The sequence below is a fragment of the Orcinus orca genome, chromosome 19 (assembly GCF_937001465.1).
Source record: "Orcinus orca chromosome 19, mOrcOrc1.1, whole genome shotgun sequence".
In the NCBI taxonomy this organism is placed as follows: Eukaryota; Metazoa; Chordata; class Mammalia; order Artiodactyla; family Delphinidae; genus Orcinus; species Orcinus orca.
The window spans coordinates 37,864,099-37,882,208 of NC_064577.1; the positions used below are offsets into that span (position 1 = coordinate 37,864,099).

Genomic DNA, 18,110 nt, shown 5'->3' on the forward strand with positions numbered 1-18,110 from the left:
TCTCCCCTCCTCTCCGGTCCCTCCTCCGCGCCTCGCCCCTCTGCTCCCTCCCTCGCCCCGCCTCCTCTGCCCCCTGTCCTTCTCGGAGCCGACTCCCCGCGCCCTCGCGGCGCTGACCCTCTTTTCCCCGAGCCCGGGTTTGCGGCAGTCGGCTGGGCGCGCTGGCAGCGCTGGCGGCCGCCGCAGCCCGGGGAGAAGCTGGGGGGTGGGGGGCCGGGGGCGGGAGAGGAGGCAGCTTCCCGCCTCCCGCCGGATTTCAGGCTGGGGCCTGGGGAGTCCGAGGGAGTCTGAGGGGACTTGGGGGGCTCAGGTGAATCTCTAAGAGCGAGGCTCTTGGAGGCTGGGGAATAGGGCAGCCCGGACTGAGCAGAGGCGCCGCGGAAAGCTGGTGAAGCTGGGAACTGCGTTCGGGCAGTTCCCGCCCTGCGGCGGACCGGAAGGTCCCCTCGCCCCCACCTCAGCAGGGCCGAGGTGTTGGTCCAGACCCCCCGCGCCTTTGGAACTGGCACGCCAGGTGCGCGCTGAGGCGCTAAAGCTCTGAGGGAGGAACTCTTCTCATTCATTCATTCATTCATTTTCTTTCATTCGTTCGTTCATCCTTCATTCATTGTACAAACTAAGCGCCTGCCCAGTTTGGTCCCGGCAAGGAGCTTAACTGGGAACCCCAAGACCGGGGGAGATGGCGGTGCCCTGCAGGACTAGCCGGCCTCTGAACGCCGCGGAGGGGGAAAGTCGAGCGCGCATTGCGCTACGAAAGGGACAGCAGCTAGGAATCCAACAGGCTGGGCGAGGAGGAGGTCACAGCGCCCCCTCTCGGCCGAGCCCTCAGGGTAGGGTCAGCCGCCCCGCCAGGCCTCCTGGCCTCCATCCAGCCCCTCATCCCGCCCCCAGCCCTGGCAAGCAGCTCCCGCTTCCCCCAGCCCCTTAGACTTTCCCCTCCAGCTCTTCCAGGCGGACAGAACTTTTGACTTCTATCTCTTCCTTCCTTCCGCCAGAGCCGAAGGGGGAGGTAGAGAAGTGACTCTACCCCGCTGAGCCTGGGCCTGCAGCGGCAACCGCAGACCCTCCCGAGGAAGCGGAGGGTGGAGCGGAGCACGCTCCCGGAGTGGTGGTCAGCCGGCTTTGCAAGGCAACTCTGAACCTAACCGCCCTGGATTCTGTGCCCTGCCGCGCCCACCTTCCACCTTCGGCCGTCTTCCTTCCACCCACTTCTCAGCACACTGAGCAAAAGCCAGCACATTCATGGGGCCAACTGATTCTTCATTTAGACAGGGAGTTTTTGTTAAGAGGTCTTGCGAGGAAGCTGGGGCGCACAGACAGGTGGTGACCGGCCCAAAGTGGCGTAACTGGTAAGCCTAGTCCGCAACCTCCTGATTCTCAGCTCAAAGTGCCCGGAGGGCTGGACCCTGATGGGGTTTGGGGCTCTGAAGTGGGGGAGGGGCCGTGCCCAGGAAACCAGCTGGTCACACTGGCTTAGCCACACTGGGTAGCACTTTCTAAATGAAGCACACAGTCCGGAGTCTTTAAAAAAACCCCGTTTGGTTAGTGCCCCAGAGCTGGCGGTGCTGATCTTGGCACAGACTCATCCCAACCAATCCCAAAGAGATGGATGCACCAACCAGATTGCCAATTCATTGTTTTCAGCAAAACTTAAATGCAGGGTAGTCCAGTATAATGCAGGTTCTGGAGTCGGCCTGAATTTGAGTCTAGGCTGTTCCGCTTGCAAGCTGTATAAACCTGGAAAATTATTTAACACTGCCTCAAATTTCTCATCTATAAAATGGAGGTAGGGGCTTCCCTGGTGGCAAAGTGGTTGAGCGTCTGCCTGCCGATGCAGGGGACGCGGGTTCGTGCCCCGGTCCGGGAGGATCCCACGTGCCGCGGAGCTGCTGGGCGCGTGAGCCATGGCCGTTGGGCCTGCGCGTCCGGAGCCTGTGCTCTGCAGCGCGAGAGGCCACAGCAGTGAGAGGCCCGCATACCGCAAAAAAAACAAAAACAAAAAAAAAAATGGAAGTAGGACTACCTACCTCACAGGTTGGGTGATTTAAACAAGTTAATATTTGTAAATGGCTTGGAACAGTGCCTGGCACGTAGCAAGGGCTTAGTGAAGGTTAGCTGTAATCATCACCACCACCATCATCATCATCATCATCATAACCATCACCGAATGGACCAGATGCTCAAATGGGCAGAGTGGTCCCTCCCTCTAGGCAGTTCTTTATGGAAAGCTTAATTCTCGATTAGAAGGTCACAGCAGCGATGGACTGTGGAATCAGAGGAGAAGAAGCTGGCGGGTCCTAAGGGAAGTTTGCCCAGGCCCCGCAGAGCCCTTTCTCCCCAGCCCTGCTTGACCTTGGAGCTGGCTCTCCAAGGGCCAGACAGCTCCAGATTTCCAGATTCTGTTTCTCTCTGCTTAATAAACACCATTTCCCCTTTCGGAGCCCCTTTGTTCTCTCCTTGAGGTGATCTTTAAATATGCTAATGCCATTGATCAGGCTGTAATCAAGTCTTGCTCTTCCGGCCTTTTTGGCCTGGGATTCAGACCTTCTCTCTCTAAAAGGGCATCTACAGATGGCACATTTCATCCCCCTTTCTCTCCCCATCCAGTTGATTGTGTTGATTTCACTGACCTAACCTCCACACTGCCCCCACCCCTGGGTAGGAGAAGGGGGCCTCCTGTATCACTCCATGACCTACTTATTTATAGTTTTGACCTTGACCACCTCAGGGGGGTTATGAAAGCCTCAGGTTTAACACTCCTTCTGTAAAAGGATTCCACGTCCCCTTTCATTTGTCCTGAAATTGCTTCCTTCCACCTTCAGGCGCCTTCGCTGCCCTTCCCCCCCATCAACCCCAGCCGCTCCAGCCAACCAGCCCTGATGGCTCAGGACGGTCTCCTTAGCAACCTCTCCAACCCTCCTCAGGACCACCTTCTGCTCCATCCCAGCCAGACCCTTCCCAAACTCTCTTCGGACCCCTCCCTTGCCCTCTCCCTTTCCTGTCCAAGCCCAGACCGGAGTCAGCTTTCATCCATTGAATCTGCCAGATTTGGAAGAAAAGAGAAATAAGGAGGAATCCAAACAGGACTAAAAGACAATGCCACGTCCTTCCAAACAGTAGGAGAAACAGATATGAGAATAAGTCGTGATGGGTGGGACCCAGCGAGGGAGGGCTGAGTATGTCCCCTCTGCCATTGGCTTAACCATGGGCATCCCAGTGAGGTCGATGGTCTGGAACTGTATTTCTCAGACCACTTGTGATGAAGAACCAGTTCTTGATTTTTAAATTTCTAATCTGTTGCAGAATGATACCATTGCAAAATATAGTGGGAATGAATTATTAAAAATAAAGACATACAAGCCTAATATTCAGAACATAAGAGCTCAGTAACTGTAATCTATTACAGTTTCTGATCTCATGACTTAAAAATTAAATCAAGCAAAAGCAAGAAAAAGAATAAAGACATACAAAAGAAAAGCTCAATTTTTAAAATTATTAGATCCAATGAACCTAAAACTACTCTAAAATTGCTTAAATTTTTTTACATGCTTACTCTATTTCTGCACCTACCTTGTTACAACTGGCAACAAATAGTTTGCAGGCAGATCATGCTTGGATAGCACTAGAATGCTTCTGAAAATGGCCTCACGGAGGGAGAAGCTTATAAAATCGCATGAACATCGTAGGAGATGGTGTTAATTACTCAATTCATCTGTGTCTTCATCCAACAAACATTTAATGAGCAGCAACTATATGCCAGTCACCACTGGACGCTGAAGCTAATAAAGATTAATATAAACAGGGCCTTAGCCCTCAAGATATTCAGACTGGAAGGGGAGACAGCCACTCTAATGAATAATTGAAAGCTAGTGAAATTAGGTCAGTAATAAACCAGGCATGGTGAGCATGGAGGGAGACATATTAATTCTGCTCGGGGCCAATGGGGAAGTGATATTGTGCTGGGGTCTGGAAGGTAAGTGATCACTTACCAGGTAAGTGATATGGTGCTGGGGTCTGCAAGCAGAGAGGCAGACGTTCAATTCCATGTAGGCTACTGGCACTCAGTAAATGAGCTAATTCATGTAAAGTGCTTAGTGCAGTGCCTGGCGCAGAGCGAGTGCTTCAAAAGTCTTAGCTGTTTTTATTATTAAAATCTTATAAATTATTGTCATCATCCTGATCTTCATCCACCTAGATCTACCCGGCACTTGTCATACCACAAGGCTTGTGGGATCTTAGTTCCCGGACCAGGGATCGAACTCGCACTCCCTGCAGTGGAAGTTTGGAGTCCTAACCGCTGGACTGCCAGGGAAGTCCCAGGAGTTGGATATTGAAGGAAGTGGATGTGGACAGATGAAGAGAGAAGGAGACCTTCAAGGCAGGAGCGTCCGTTAGAGATACAGCCAGAGGCACAGGTATGGAACAGGGGAGGAGACTGGTCTGATGGGGACAGGTGATGCGGGTGCAGTGACTGGGTGATACTATTCATTCCCTCGTTTAGAACAACAGATAATAACAGTACGAATTAGGATGTGGGGGGCAGTTTTTGCCACACAGCTCTTTCACGAACATTTTCTCATTTAATCCTTGTAACAACCCTGCGGAGGAGGTATTAATAGCCTCATTTTACGGATGAGTTCAGAGGTTGATAGCTTGCCCGGGGTCACACGGCAGGATTCCAGCCCCATGACCTCAGCTCCTGTTCAGGTATTTCCCAGTGTACTGTGGAGGGGTGACCTGAGCCTAGACCCGCAGGGAGCTGTGATATCACCTAGAGGAGGCCCCGGCTCCAGAAATATGACGTTCTAGGACCAGTCTTTCCCCAGTGGACAGACGAAAGGGAGGAGCAAAGGCAAGCTACACGACACAGCCTGACCGCAGACACTGTCTGCTAGGTGGGCCGCTAGGTCACAGAGGCTCATCAGGTGACCTACCCGCTCCTCCTCCCAAGACTGAGTCTGTATCAATCAAGGGCAAATGTGCTTACTTTGGCCACAATTACCATATTTTTGCATGCATTAAGTGTGGCCAAGAGGGCCATTGAAGTTGTTTGTCTTTAAAAGAACTTTTTTTTTTAAGATTTTTTTTATGTGGACCATTTTTAAAGTCTTTATTGAATTTGTTACAATATTGTTTATGTTTTTTGGTTTTTTGGCCCCGAGGCATGTGGGATCTTAGCTCCCGGACCAAGGATCAAACCCACACCCCTGCATTGGAGGGCAAAGTCTTAACCTCTGGACTGCCAGGGAAATCCCTAAAAGAACTTTTTTTTTTTTAACATCTTTATTGGGGTATAATTGCTCCGCAATGGTGTGTTAGTTTCTGCTTTATAACAAAGTGAATCAGCTACACATATACACATGTTCCCATATCTCTTCCCTCTTGCGTCTCCCTCCCCCCGCTAAAAGAACTTTTGAAAGGTGCACTGAAATAAGAAGTGTTGACACCCTGGGAACATTCTGGACGTGAAAACAGATCAGAGGCATCAGTCAGAAGTGTGGAGTCGAAAGGAAGGGCACATACTCACATATCTTTACAGAGAAGTAGCATCCCTTTAGCCTAGACCAGTGGTTCTCAGCTGGGAGCGCTTCTGTCTCCCATAGGATGTTTGGCAAAGACTAGAGACATTTTTGGTTTCACAACTGAGGGAAAGCTACTGACATTTCGTGGGTAGAGGCCTGGTATGCCACTACACATCCTACAAAGTGCAAGACAGCGTCCACAGCATAGAATTATCTCTTTCAACACACCCACAGTGCTGAGGTTGGGGCACTGAAACCTAGACAAGAGTTTGGTACCATGGACAGCAGAAACCCTGGCTTTCCATGGGGCTACGATCCAAACCCAGACATTCTATTCTGTCTGAGAATCACCAGAGAGCAAGGGTTTCCCACTCTACCCTTCCTGAATTCCATCATTTCCAAAACACTGAGGCCCCAGGGAAAACACTGGGGTAACACCAACGGTGGGGGCATCCTGCTTAAGGCCACCCAGCTGGTAGTTGGTAAAGCCAGGACTTGAGAGGACTCTGGGGTCTTCGTGAATGTTCCTCGTCCCGCCACCAGGTTAGCACCCTGCCCGCCCTCCCCTCCACCTCTTTTATAGGTATAGTTTGTCCCTTTTTTCCTATTCATAAAATCCCATTTATAACTCAGAGGGTTCTCATAGAAACCTGCTGGTCTAATAAGTAAGGTGCTATTATTTCCATTTTACAGATCACTAATTGAAGTCTAGAGGTTAAATATACAATGTTATCTGTTTCACTGAAGAGCTATGAGTTCCTGGAGGGCAGACTTTCCCCATTCATCTCAACAGTCTCAGCCTCTGGCAAAGTCCTGTGTCTCAGGAGATGCTAAAGGAAATGTTTTCAGTTAATGGTCAGTTTTACAAGTGGATTAGACCCCAGGCTCCTGCCTCCAGGGCAGAAGACTCTGTAGGCATCCATATTCTTCAGGGTCCTTCACATCACTGGTGAGGCACCCCCTCTTCTGGGGTTTGACCTCACCGCCCCCCCCGCCCCCTGCAAACAGACAGTTACAGCTTCTTGGTGGGAAACCACAGAACTGAACCTCTGTCTGGCCTTTTCACTCTCTCCCGCCTCTTCCCTTAGAGGCTCAGGACTGAACAGATTCTCCCTCAAGGTCCCTGGGAATGTCTTCACTGCCCCCAGAGAAGCCCACAAAAACTGACCACCCTGACTTTCACTGGCCACTTACAATTCATAGAACAAGACAAAGAGAGACTTATCAACCAACTGCAATATGCGGACCTCATTTGGACCCTGATTCTAACAAACTATAAACAAACAAAAACCCTATAAATAAACAACTGGAAATACGAATTCTGATTAGATATTTTAAAGTGTAATAATGGCATTGTGGTTATATACTTAAAATGAGTCCTAATCTTTTAGGGACACAAACTGAAATAGTTACAGGTGAAATGACATGATGTCTGGGATTTGCTTTGAAGTAATACAGGAAGGGAGAAAACAGGTGGGGATAGTGACGAAACAAGGCTGGCCATGAGTTGTTAATGATTGAATCTGGGTGATGGGCTCATGGGAGGTTATGGTAACATTTTGTCTATTTTTATATAAATTTATTTATTTAGTTTTTATTTATTTTTGGCTGCGTTGGGTCTTCATTGCTGCATGCAGGCTTTCTCTAGTTACAGAGAGTGGGGGTTACTCTTCGTTGTGGTGCGTGGGCTTCTCATTGCGGTGGCTTCTCTTGTCGCGCACGGGCTCTAGGCATGCGGGCTTCCGTAGGGTGGCTCGCAGGCTCCAGAGCGTAGGCTCAGTAACTGTGGCACGCGGGCTTAGGTGCTCCGCGGCATGTGGGATCTTCCCGGACCAGGGATCGAACCTGTGTCCCCTGCATTGGCAGGCGGATCCTTAATCCCTGGACCACCAGGGAAGTCCTTGTCTATTTTTATGTATTTAAAGTTTCACAGCACGTTAGAGCTGTCTGAGACCTCTCAGGGAGTGTATTGGCCAGGGTTTCCAAATCATTTTCTGTGCAAACCCAAGATTTTAAAAAGATTCTCCAAGGAGTGATGCTGGAGATGGGGCGGGGGGAGAAAGTGGTGCTAAGGAGACTGGCTAGGGGGCTCTCAGGCTGCCCTTCTGTTTGAACCAGTTTTAGATACTGGAGTTCTACGGGAGATCTCATTTTGGGAAAAGGGTTCTGCCCAGGAGAGAAGAAATTTTTCCAAGACCAGCTGTGTTGGGGGCAGAGCTGGACACAGCCCAGTCTCCTGCCTCTCAGCCTCCTGTGCTCCGCACTGTACCACACAGCCTTCCTCAGGCCCAGCTGATGCCCCACAGCCCCTGTGAGACTCGGGAAGACCTGAGGCTTAGGTTTAGGGAGCCACAGCTGAGCTGGGGGCCGGGCCATGCCACCCCTGACCTGAGGTGCCTATGGTATGCAGCCTCCACGGGCCGCTCACTGCCTGATTTCCAAAGCGAGGCCTGTGGCTCAGAACCAGCCTCAGCTTTGCTGGCTGCCATCTGGCCAAGCCCCCGTGGCTCAGCTGGGTGGGAGCCAGCACCTCCAGTCAGGCCTGAGCCAAAGAAGTGCTGACCAGGGCTCAATCCACTGCACACACAGCAGCAGCTTGTTCCGGAAGAAGGTCTCACGCTCGCTCCTTCCCGAGTCCCTACTGCACGAGAGGACTGGCCTGAGGCTGGCCAGATGTTTCCATCCCGTTGTGGTCAGGGGAAAGGGGTGACAAAGGCTGAAGGTCTTGGGTCCTACCGGCAGGCCACGTGGGAGAGAAGCACAGAGGGCTCCTGAGTCACGAGGCAGAAGAGGGGAGGAAGAGGGGAAGTTGCCTGTGAGACAGGTAGGTGATCCGTTCACAGGAAGCAGAGCCTGGTAGGACTCGGGAGGGCACAGAGGAAGAGCAGGGGTGTCAGAGATGAAGGAGGCCATGGTGGCTGTGCAAGCGATCTCCCAACTGCCCCTCTACACCCACCCTCCACCTTTCCCTACCTGCCGTGCACTCCAGGGCTGACTGGTGTGAAGTGCACCAATGGGCTTCCTCACCCTCCCACTTCCAGTTGGATTTAGCCAATAGGAAGCCCCGGCTGAAGATGAGAGGACGGGAGGGGCGTGAGCTGGGGTAGTTAACCCACCAGCTCTCTCCCTGTGGGGCGGCCGTGGGCTAGCTATGTCCCTTGACTGAGGGTCCCCAAGCTCTCATGGCAGCCTCTCTCCATGACTCTCCTTCAGGGTTCTGGTAACCTTCCCCTGTCCCCCAAGATACGGCATGTGGTTAACTACAGGAAACCCTGTGCTTTCCCCATTTTGTGCAAAGTTTTGTAAACAGTCTAATAAACCCTTCTCGTTTATCTAGATTCAGGTGGGCCATTTATTTCCCTGCTAAGCCCTTGATCGATGCAGGCTGCTCAGAAGCTGAGTTTGCAAACGTGATTGCACAATGAGTCTTTTTCTGCATGTAGCCCTAGTGAACTGGAGGGATGGTGAGGCCTCCCCAGGGGGCCTGACTGGACCCAGAGGGCAAAGGGTGAAGGAGGGATGTGAGACAACCCAAAACAAACGAGCAGAGACCCCAGCACAGGGCATCCAACTGGAGGTGTGGTTGGTAGAGGTGTCAGAAGGAGAACTGAGGGTCTTCCCAAGCCTCACTGGAAGGATATTGTCATGGGGCAGGGGAGGGCAAGAGGTGGAGGGGTCCAGTACAAAAAGCAGCAAGACCAGGCTCTGCCCATTCCTCTCCAGCTGTGCTGAAGAAGACAGCTATGCACTACCCCACTGCAGCGGTGCTCTAGGGGTCTGGGCCCATGGCTGCTGAATTCCCAAGGATGAGCCCCTCTCGCCCGACAAGGAACTTCTGCCCAACCTACCTCCCCCGGCTTGCTCTGGGTCCTCCCCTGTAAACATCCTGAGGGAGCCGGAATGAATCCTGGACGCTGCCAAGCTCCCTGCTTTGGTACTTTTCCTCAAGCTCTGCTGGCTGCCTGGAGTGCCCTGACCCTCTCTAGGACAGCTAGACTCTCTCCTGGACTGCCACTCCAGGCCCACTTCTCTCCTCCAGCAGTTCCCATCTTACATAGGGTTGTGTCCCCAGACTTGCCTCTCAGCATTGGCCCAGCCATTTACTTGCTGTGTGATTTTAGGCAAGTCACACTTCTTCTCTGGATCTTAGTTTCCTTGTTTATGAAAGGGTAGTGGTGGCAGGTGGTATATTAAGGTACCACTCCTGTCCCTTTCAGACTTGTATAAATCCATGGATCTATGTCTTTTGTGCCACTGATGATGCAAGAGAGGAGAGCATACTTCACTCATTCATCCTTGTGTTCCCCACGGCACCTAGCAGAGGGCCCAGCTGGTAAGGGTTGGATGGATGGATGGGTAGGTAGGTGGGTGGGTGGGTGGATGGATGATAAATCTCCCCGTAGTGGAGAAAGGCAATTCATTCCACGGCCCTAAATTGACAGAAATGTCTCCTGAGAACTTCCTACCACCTCTGCTCACCTCCTGACTAATCCAGCACGTTCTCGTTTGTAACTTCTCCTGTGCAGACCCTCCCTTGAAAGGTGCATTGGGAACAAGCAATAATCGTTATCCTTTGAAGGAACACAAGACGATCGACCATAGTTACTTCTGGGGTGTGAGCTTGGGTGGCTTGGGAGAAAGAAAAAGTATTCATTGTATTCCCTTGTATTCTCTCTGGATTATTTTTAAATCCATGAGTTACTTTTATAATATAACACAAATCTTTTTGAAAAAAAGTCATAATTTTTTTGACTTAAAAAAAATTTTTTAAGTCATGATAATTATTTGTTTTGCTTCCAATGAGGGGAACTGGGTAGCTGATGATTGGGGCAGGGGTGGGGAGCAGGGAGGAGACTCATTTGTCAGTTTAAATCCATTGGTACCTTTGGACTTTCGTACCATGTGCGTTCACCATCTATTAAAAGATAAATACAAATTTAAGAAATCACTAACCCATGTATAGATATTCTCACAGAGAAATGAGGCACTTCTACATGCAATAGCTCACTTAATCCTCACCACAACCCTAGGTAGCCATGATTATCCCTATTTTCAGATGAGGAAACCAAGACGCACAGAGGATTAAAGGTTTGCCCAAGTTCCTTAGTTGGTGTGACGTAGCATTGAGACTCACACTCTGGGTCTCTAGCCCTAAAGTAGGCTGCCAGTGAGCCTCAGTTTGCCAAATATACTTCCATTACAGAAAAACAAACTGGCATTTTGATGTATGACTCAGTCTCTGGAAGGTTTGTTTATCGTGAGTCAGTCCCACCGAGCTCTGTCCCATTGGAGACGGCTAAAATAACAAAGTTCCCAGCGCTGCAAAGTTGAGGCTGCGACACAGGGCTGAGGCGACCCCACCAAACCGCAGACACGGGGCACCCCCCAGGCCACCTGTCACACGTCAGCTCCTCATCTGGACTCTGGAAACTTTACCTTAAACCTCACCCCCTCTAGGAAGCCTTCACCAGCACCCCAGGCCAGCTCTTTGGTCTTCTCCTGGCCGCTCAAAACACCCCTGTCGAGAGTCTGCTTTCCCTGCTCCACCCTCGGCTCTATGCCTTGTGGACAAGTCCACTCCAGCGCACCTAGCCCTGGGCCCAGCACGCAGCAGGAACTCTAGATACTTGTCAAATGAATGAATAAACCAGTGGCCAGGCCCCTGCTCCTGCCAGGTCACCCTACTTGTCTCCTTTTCTAGCCTGTGCTGATCGCAGGTACACAGGGGTGTAGGTACACAGGAGGTGGGCCCAGATGACCCCTGAGGACTCTGCTCGCAGACTCCAAGTCTATCTCAGGCCGAGACCGTGGCTCATGTGGTCCGTGAGTGAGTGTTCGTCCCTCCCAGGCTGCCCAGCCCCCAGCTCTGATTTCCCACAAGGCCCACGGACTTGGGGAGGGGGGCGCTCTGGTGCGTGGATGAGCCACTGGCACCCCCGTTCCCAGGGTGGCTGAGCTCTGGCGGGGGTGGAGTGTGGCTGGCAGTGGAGGGGGAAGGGGCTGTGGGAAGCCTCAAGTGACTACCTGAGCAGCGTCGCGTCTGATATTAACTGTGCCCAAATTGCTCGTTTCTGCGTCTTCGCCTTCTCTCATCTCTCCCTCTCCACATCCCTGCCTCGCCTCTCCGACCTCCTGAGCTGAGCCACTTCTCCCAGAATGACAGGAGGAGACGAGGCAGAAGGAGACTGGGTTCCATTCTCTCTGGAGCTTGTTCAGATTCCCTCTCGCTCGCGCCCTGACACCGCGCCCCCGCCCACTGTCCCTCCAACATCCCCTCCCCATGGGGCGCCACCCGTCTTCCATCCTTCCCTCCTGGCTTCCCCGCCCCCACCCCAACTCAGCAGCGGGATTTCTGCTCCCCCCGCCCCGCGAATTTCAGCATTCCGAAATCCTGGGAAAGCCCAGTCCCACTAATGAGCTAAAGCTGACCTGGTCTCCAAGCCGAGGCTGCTGCATTTATTAACCCCTCGCTCCAGCAGGGCCGTCGTTGACTTCCCAGACACTTTCTCATCATTATTCCAATGCAGCCCTTTATTAGGCACCTGCTGTGGACGAGGCATTTACAGGGGGAGGGGCTGGGTGGGTGGCTGGGGACACGCCCTCTTCCTCCTGGATTTATAATCTTGCAGGAACAGCTGCAACCTGTGTGAGAGAAGAGGTCGCCCCTGTGAAGCCAACAGAACTGCAGTCTGGTCTGGGTCTTGCCGCCAGCCAGCCCTGTGACCTCGAGCTTGTCCCTTCCTCTCTCTGGACTTTGGTAATTCTATTTGTAAAATAAGGAGTTCAACTAGGTCGGCATTTTCTAAACTGTGGTTTTGCAATCCATTACAAGATGGTGAAATAAATTTAGTGAGTCAGAACCAGAATTCAAAAAAAAAAAGGAAAGCAACTATATCAGAATCAGAGCATTGCACATAGTAGAAATAAGTAGTACATAAAGAAATGAGTGGCACAGTGGTTAAGAATCTGCCTGCCAATGCAGGGGACACGGGTTCGATCCCTGGTCCGGGAAGATCCCACATGCCGCAGAGCAACTAAGCCCACACGCCACAACTACTGAGCCTGCACTCTAGAGCCTGCAAGCCGCAACTACTGAAACTGGCGCGCCCCACAGCCCACGCTCCGAAAGAAGAGAAGCCACCGCAATGAGAAGCCTGTGCACTGCAACGAAGAGTAGCCCCCGCTTGCCACGACTAGAGAGAGTCTGCATGCAGCAACGAATACCCAATGCAACCAAAAAAAAAGAAAAGAAAAAAAAAGACATGGGTATGTGTACATGTGTGTATTTTGTATCTGTGTGTGTTTACATGTGTCTATAGTTGAGTGTATACATGTATTCATTGTGTGCATATGTGCACTTATGTATGTTTTATGTGTGTGTTGAGTCACAACATGGAGTGGATTTCTTATAATGGGTCACAGTCAAAGTACTTTGGGAAATGCTGGTGTAGATGGTCCCTAAGGCTCTTCTGTCTCTCATACTGCATCGTTCCAAATGCCGGTAGAAGAGGGACCCTGAGGGACTCATTTTCGCCATGGGACAGGGAACGACTTCACAAAAGGCATTTGTACTTTCAAAAATGGGTAGGGTTTCCACCAACCGAGAAATGTGGTGTGGGGACAGAGGGGAGAAGGGGAAATGGCATTCCAGGCAGAGGCACCATTGTGAACAAAGGCCCAGTGGTGGGACTCTGCTTGGTCTGCTCCAGGGAGTCCTGTGACACTGGAGCAGAGCGTGACTGGGAGGTCCTGAGGTTAGACAGGTGGGCTGGGGCCACAGCTGGTGGAGGCCCCTGGCTTCCACATGGGGGCTTCTCATATGGGGTGGTGGGGAGCCAGGCGAGGCTTTCAGTATCCTAACAGCCCCATGAGGGACCCCAAGACTCCATGCTCCTCCTCTTCCAGGAAAGGACTTTATAGGCTGATTTATACTAAGATGTGACTGACTGATAAGACTTCACGAACAAGCTGTTTTATGGGGATAGTTAGTGTTTTACTGTTGGCAAGTGGCTCTAAGACAGAGGGATTTTAGAATTTTTAGCTCTGGACAGGACTTTAAAGGTAATGTTAAAGTTGTTTTGTTTTTCTCCCTCCAGGGGAAAAATTAGTGCAATCTGCCTGATGGTCCCTGAGGGAGTTTGCACGTTGAGGTGTTGGCATTTCAGGAGCTTGATGTTTCTGAGGACATTTGGGACAAAATACTGGAAACCGTGAGTCCACGATATCTGAAAATCCAATACATAAACAGATGGATTCATTTAATCCCTCCTTCTGCAAATAAGGAAACAGCAAACCGGAGAGAAGGCAACAGGCCAAGGTGACACAGTGGGTTAGAACCCATTCTTGGTCCACTGAATGGTGGTGTCTGCTGGGGGGTGCGTGGGATTGTGAGGGTGTAGGAAGAGGTGGTATTTCAGAAGGCCAACTAACGAGTCCTCTGGGAAGGTAGCTGCCTGCTCAAAAAGCCTGCACACTTAAAATAAAACAGCTCAGCCTGGCTCCCCTCCGTCAAAGAAGGCGGCCCCGCCCCTGCCCTGCTGGCTAATTCCTTGGCAGTCACATTAGTTAAAACTGGGTTAACCCTTGACACCCGGCCCAGCTCCAGGGAAGGACGCAGACCCCAGTCTCACTCCCTCCATGGCCCCAGCAGAGATAGAATGTTAAACAAGGAAAGGTGAACCCACAAGCTAACTATTTTTAGTCCAAGAATTGGTTGCCAGGGACATTAAGCTCATTCCCTGCCGTATATCAAGGAAGCGACAGTGAAGATGTTTGCAAGGGTCTAATTGCGGAGATTTATTGTAAAATGCAGCTCATCAGCTCCATGCCCGGGTTCAATCTCCCAGCTCTGGGTATCTGAGCTATTTGCTGATTGCTTGGGTGGAGGGGAAGGGAGTGGGGTGCAGAAGGGGCAGGTGCTGTGCCCTGGAACCCTGGGCAATCCTCAGCTGACCTTGTGCGAAGAGTCCTTGAGCCCAGGAGGAAGTAGAGAAGTTAAAACAGACGGGCCAAGCAGGAGGGGCTGGGGCTGCTGCGCCCCCAGTCAGCAAGACTCAACCTTGACTTTCTTTGTGCCTTCAGATCTGGAAAAGCCTCCTGTGGGGACCACGCTGACAGCTTTCACTCTTGCCCATGGACCACAGTACAGGAGGCTGCAGACTTGGGTTATAGCAGGATGGGTCAGTTAGACAGAAGGAGGACCCCCTTGACATGAAAGTGATTGATGCAGGCAGAGGCAACAACGTCTGGTCTTGGTGCTGGTTGTTCTTCTGCGAAAATGAGGGGGGGCGAGGAGAGCAAACACCTAGCAGAGCCCACTCTGTGCCAGACACACTGGGGGCACCTGGACAGAGTGTTATTTAATCCTCTGCAGAGGAGGACTCTGGGTCCACTGCACATTGCATAGATAGGGAAACTGAGGCTCAGGTGAAGAGAGTAACCTAAGGTCACATGGCAGCCAGAGGAGCAAAACTGGAATTTTAAGCAGAATGTTTTCAACTCCAGAGCTCTGCTTACTGACCTAGGATCCTAGGAGCTGCAAGGAGGGGGTCCTTTCCCGCTTTGTTCCTCCATACCTGGAATTCTGGGGCAAAAAGACATCCATCCATCCATCCACTCAACAAATGTACCAAGTGCTGCAGCAAGCCTCTGGAATACAGAAATAGAACATGGCGTCTGCCCACAAGGAGCCCACGTGGAGAGGTCGTTTCATCTAGCCCCCTGCCTCTCCTCATCCTCTCCAAAGAGGGCACTCTGCATTGCAAACAGCTCAATAAAGGAAGGGCTGCACACTTCCCTGTGTCAGGAAGCTTTAGGAAGCTTCTGTCATCCCAGGTAAGGGGTAGGGGAAGGACGGCTTGGACTCTCGGTATCTTGGGGGAAGACTGGACTCAGGCCTACTTTCCTTATTTAGAAACGTGGACTAATGATGCAGAACCACCTTATGGGAAAGCTAAATGAGAAAAGGAAGGTTGAACGCCGCTGGCCATGGGTTCAACTTTCCTGAGACGAGCTAAAGTTGGGTTGATCATTATAGCAAAACTCTGTGATCAGGCATCCAGGTATATGGTTATTCTTTACAATTATTTTTAAGTTGTATGTGTATATATATATATATTTTTTTAATAGCTACCACAGAGCTTGCACATGATGCAGAAATCAAAAGGTGCACAGGATATAGCCTGAAAATTTCCTTCCCTTCCCTGCTCTCAGCCTCCTAATTCCTCTTTCCAGAGGCTCCACGGTTATCAGTTTCCTGACAGAGATCGCCTGTCTATCTACATAAACAAGCAATTATGGCTGTATATTCTTTTTGTTTCAAACATGATTTTGTTTCATACAAACATGATTTTCTGTACCTTGCTTTCTTCCACTTAATTTATCTTGGAGATTTTTCCAAATCAGCCCATAAAGAGTGTCCCCATTCATTCCTTTTCCTGGCTGCATAATATTCCATGTGTTAGATGAACCATGGTCTACTTATCTTGTCCCCAGTGATGGACATTTAGATGTTTCTCATCTTTGGCTCTTATCAGCAGTGCTGCTAAAAAATAACCTTGTTCATAAATCTTTTGGCATTTATAAGAGTATATCTACAGGATATCATGTCCATGGCCCATGAACGTGTGCATTTATAATTTTGATACTTGCCAAATGTATAATTTTGATTATTGCCAAATCATCCTCCAGATAGATTGCAAAATTTACAGTGTCTTAGGGTGGGTTTTCCCAGAGGCAGACCCTGGGCTAAGGATTTAGAACAGGTAGTTTATTTGGGGGGTGATCCCAGGAAGCTCTAGTAGGGGAGTGGGGAAGGAAGCTGAGCACGTAACCCCAGTGGTGACTGGAGCTTAATCCCACGGAGGAAACTGGGGAGCCTGTGTGGGGTGCGTGTCTCAGCGTTATCCTAGTGGGGGTGTGAGCGTGAGATTCCTCCAGAGACATGGGTGTCCTGTTGCCCTACTCCTTCACCAAAGGCACGTGGCTCTTCTGCAAGCCCAGTCCTCTTTCCCTTAATACCCCTCCCCTCACCCCACCCTGCTGCCCTACCCCAGGCTGACACCTGATCATCTGCCCCTGCAGGATCCCTCCCAGCTGCTGAGCCCTAGAAAAGGTCCAGAAGCATGTCTGGGGTAACTCGATGCTAAGCTCCCTAAAAGGAAACTACCCCTGGCTCTTCCGTTGTGCCCCGTTCCCACCTCCAGGCATCAGTACAAAAAGTACCCACTCCAGGGCTTCCCTGGTGGCGCAGTGGTTGAGAGTCCGCCTGCCGATGCAGGGGACACGGGTTCGTGCCCCGGTCCGGGAGGATCCCACGTGCCGCGGAGCGGCTGGGCCCGTGAGCCATGGCCGCTGAGCCTGTGCGTCCGGAGCCTGTGCTTCGCAGCTGGAGAGGCCACAACAGTGAGAGGCCCGCGTACCGCAAAAAAAAAAAAAAAAAGGAACAGAGTAAAGTGGTATGTGAGCATCATGGGGCACACACTGGTTAATTCTCCCTGAGCGGGGAGTAGAGAAACACCACAGAGAACCTGAGGGCATCTGAAGTGGGTTTCAATGGATAGGTAGGAGTTTTCCAGAGGGACCTCAATGATCCTTTCAGTAAGTCTAGCGCCAAAATTCTATTCCCCAGGCCACCTCAGCATTTCCAAACTGCATCCTACAAACTCTAGTATCTTCAAGATGTAAATTCAGTGCCCTCAGGGGGAAAAAAATGTTTCCATGATGGAAAAGGTTTGGGAAGCAAAGAGTTCAAATTAAACAGTCTCCCTTGCTATGGGACTCCTCAGACCCTTTACTGTACTCACTTCACTGTGAACGTCTGGGGAGGGGTTAGAGACTAAGGATTTCCCTTCCTCCCTCTCCTCATCTTGAAGAGTTCCATGGAATCCAGTTGGGAAGGTTCTCCTGGAGATTTCCAGGTGAGCGCGGACTCCGGCACTCCACGGAGGCCTGGGCTGGCTCCCAGCCCCTGCCTGCCATGCACATGCTGCAGCTGACTATCCATCCATCCAGACAGGCCTTTACAAGCCCAGTATCTCCAGAGGGCTCTTGGCCTGCTTCCCTCCCCACCTACAGCCAGGCCGGAGGCCCCATGCATGCTAAACAGGCCTGCCCCTCAGTACGGTCCCAGGATGGAGAGCTGCAGGCTAGTTGGAAAGCCGAGGAGGAAGGCGAAAGCGTCTTTCACCAGCCCCTTGCTGCACCTGGCCGTGGGGCATTTCTGATTCTACTGGGCAGCACAGGGCCTCTGGAGCGAAGGTCTCGTACCTGGAAGCCCCATCTTGCCTCAAGGGAGAGCAGAGCTGGACAGGAAGGGGGCTCCAGACCAGGGGAACACAGACTAATGCCACATTCTCTCCTTCTCTCTTCCTTCCCTCCTTCCCTCCTCCTTCCCACCTCCCTCCTCCCTCCCTCCTCCCTCCGTCTCTTCTTTCCCTCCATCTAACCATATCCATCTACCCATCCAATTCAAAGTGCTTCAAGCCCCTGTTCTGTACCAGTCACTGTGGGATTCACCAGACGTCTATTGCTGATAAAGGATTCCTTCCTTTCCTCCCTGCTCCCAGGGAGGAAAGGAAAGAATCCTTT

At 51.3% G+C, this 18,110-nt stretch overlaps 1 long non-coding RNA gene across 1 annotated transcript; it reads left to right on the forward strand.

Moving 5' to 3' along the window:
• The first annotated feature begins 1,000 nt into the window (after positions 1 to 1,000).
• On the forward strand, positions 1,001 to 17,708 carry LOC125962009 (uncharacterized). The gene is made up of 4 exons (XR_007473261.1): positions 1,001 to 1,349; positions 4,196 to 4,415; positions 12,152 to 12,788; positions 13,619 to 17,708. It is a non-coding gene; the product is annotated as an uncharacterized LOC125962009 (long non-coding RNA).
• The last annotated feature ends 402 nt before the right edge of the window (positions 17,709 to 18,110 follow it).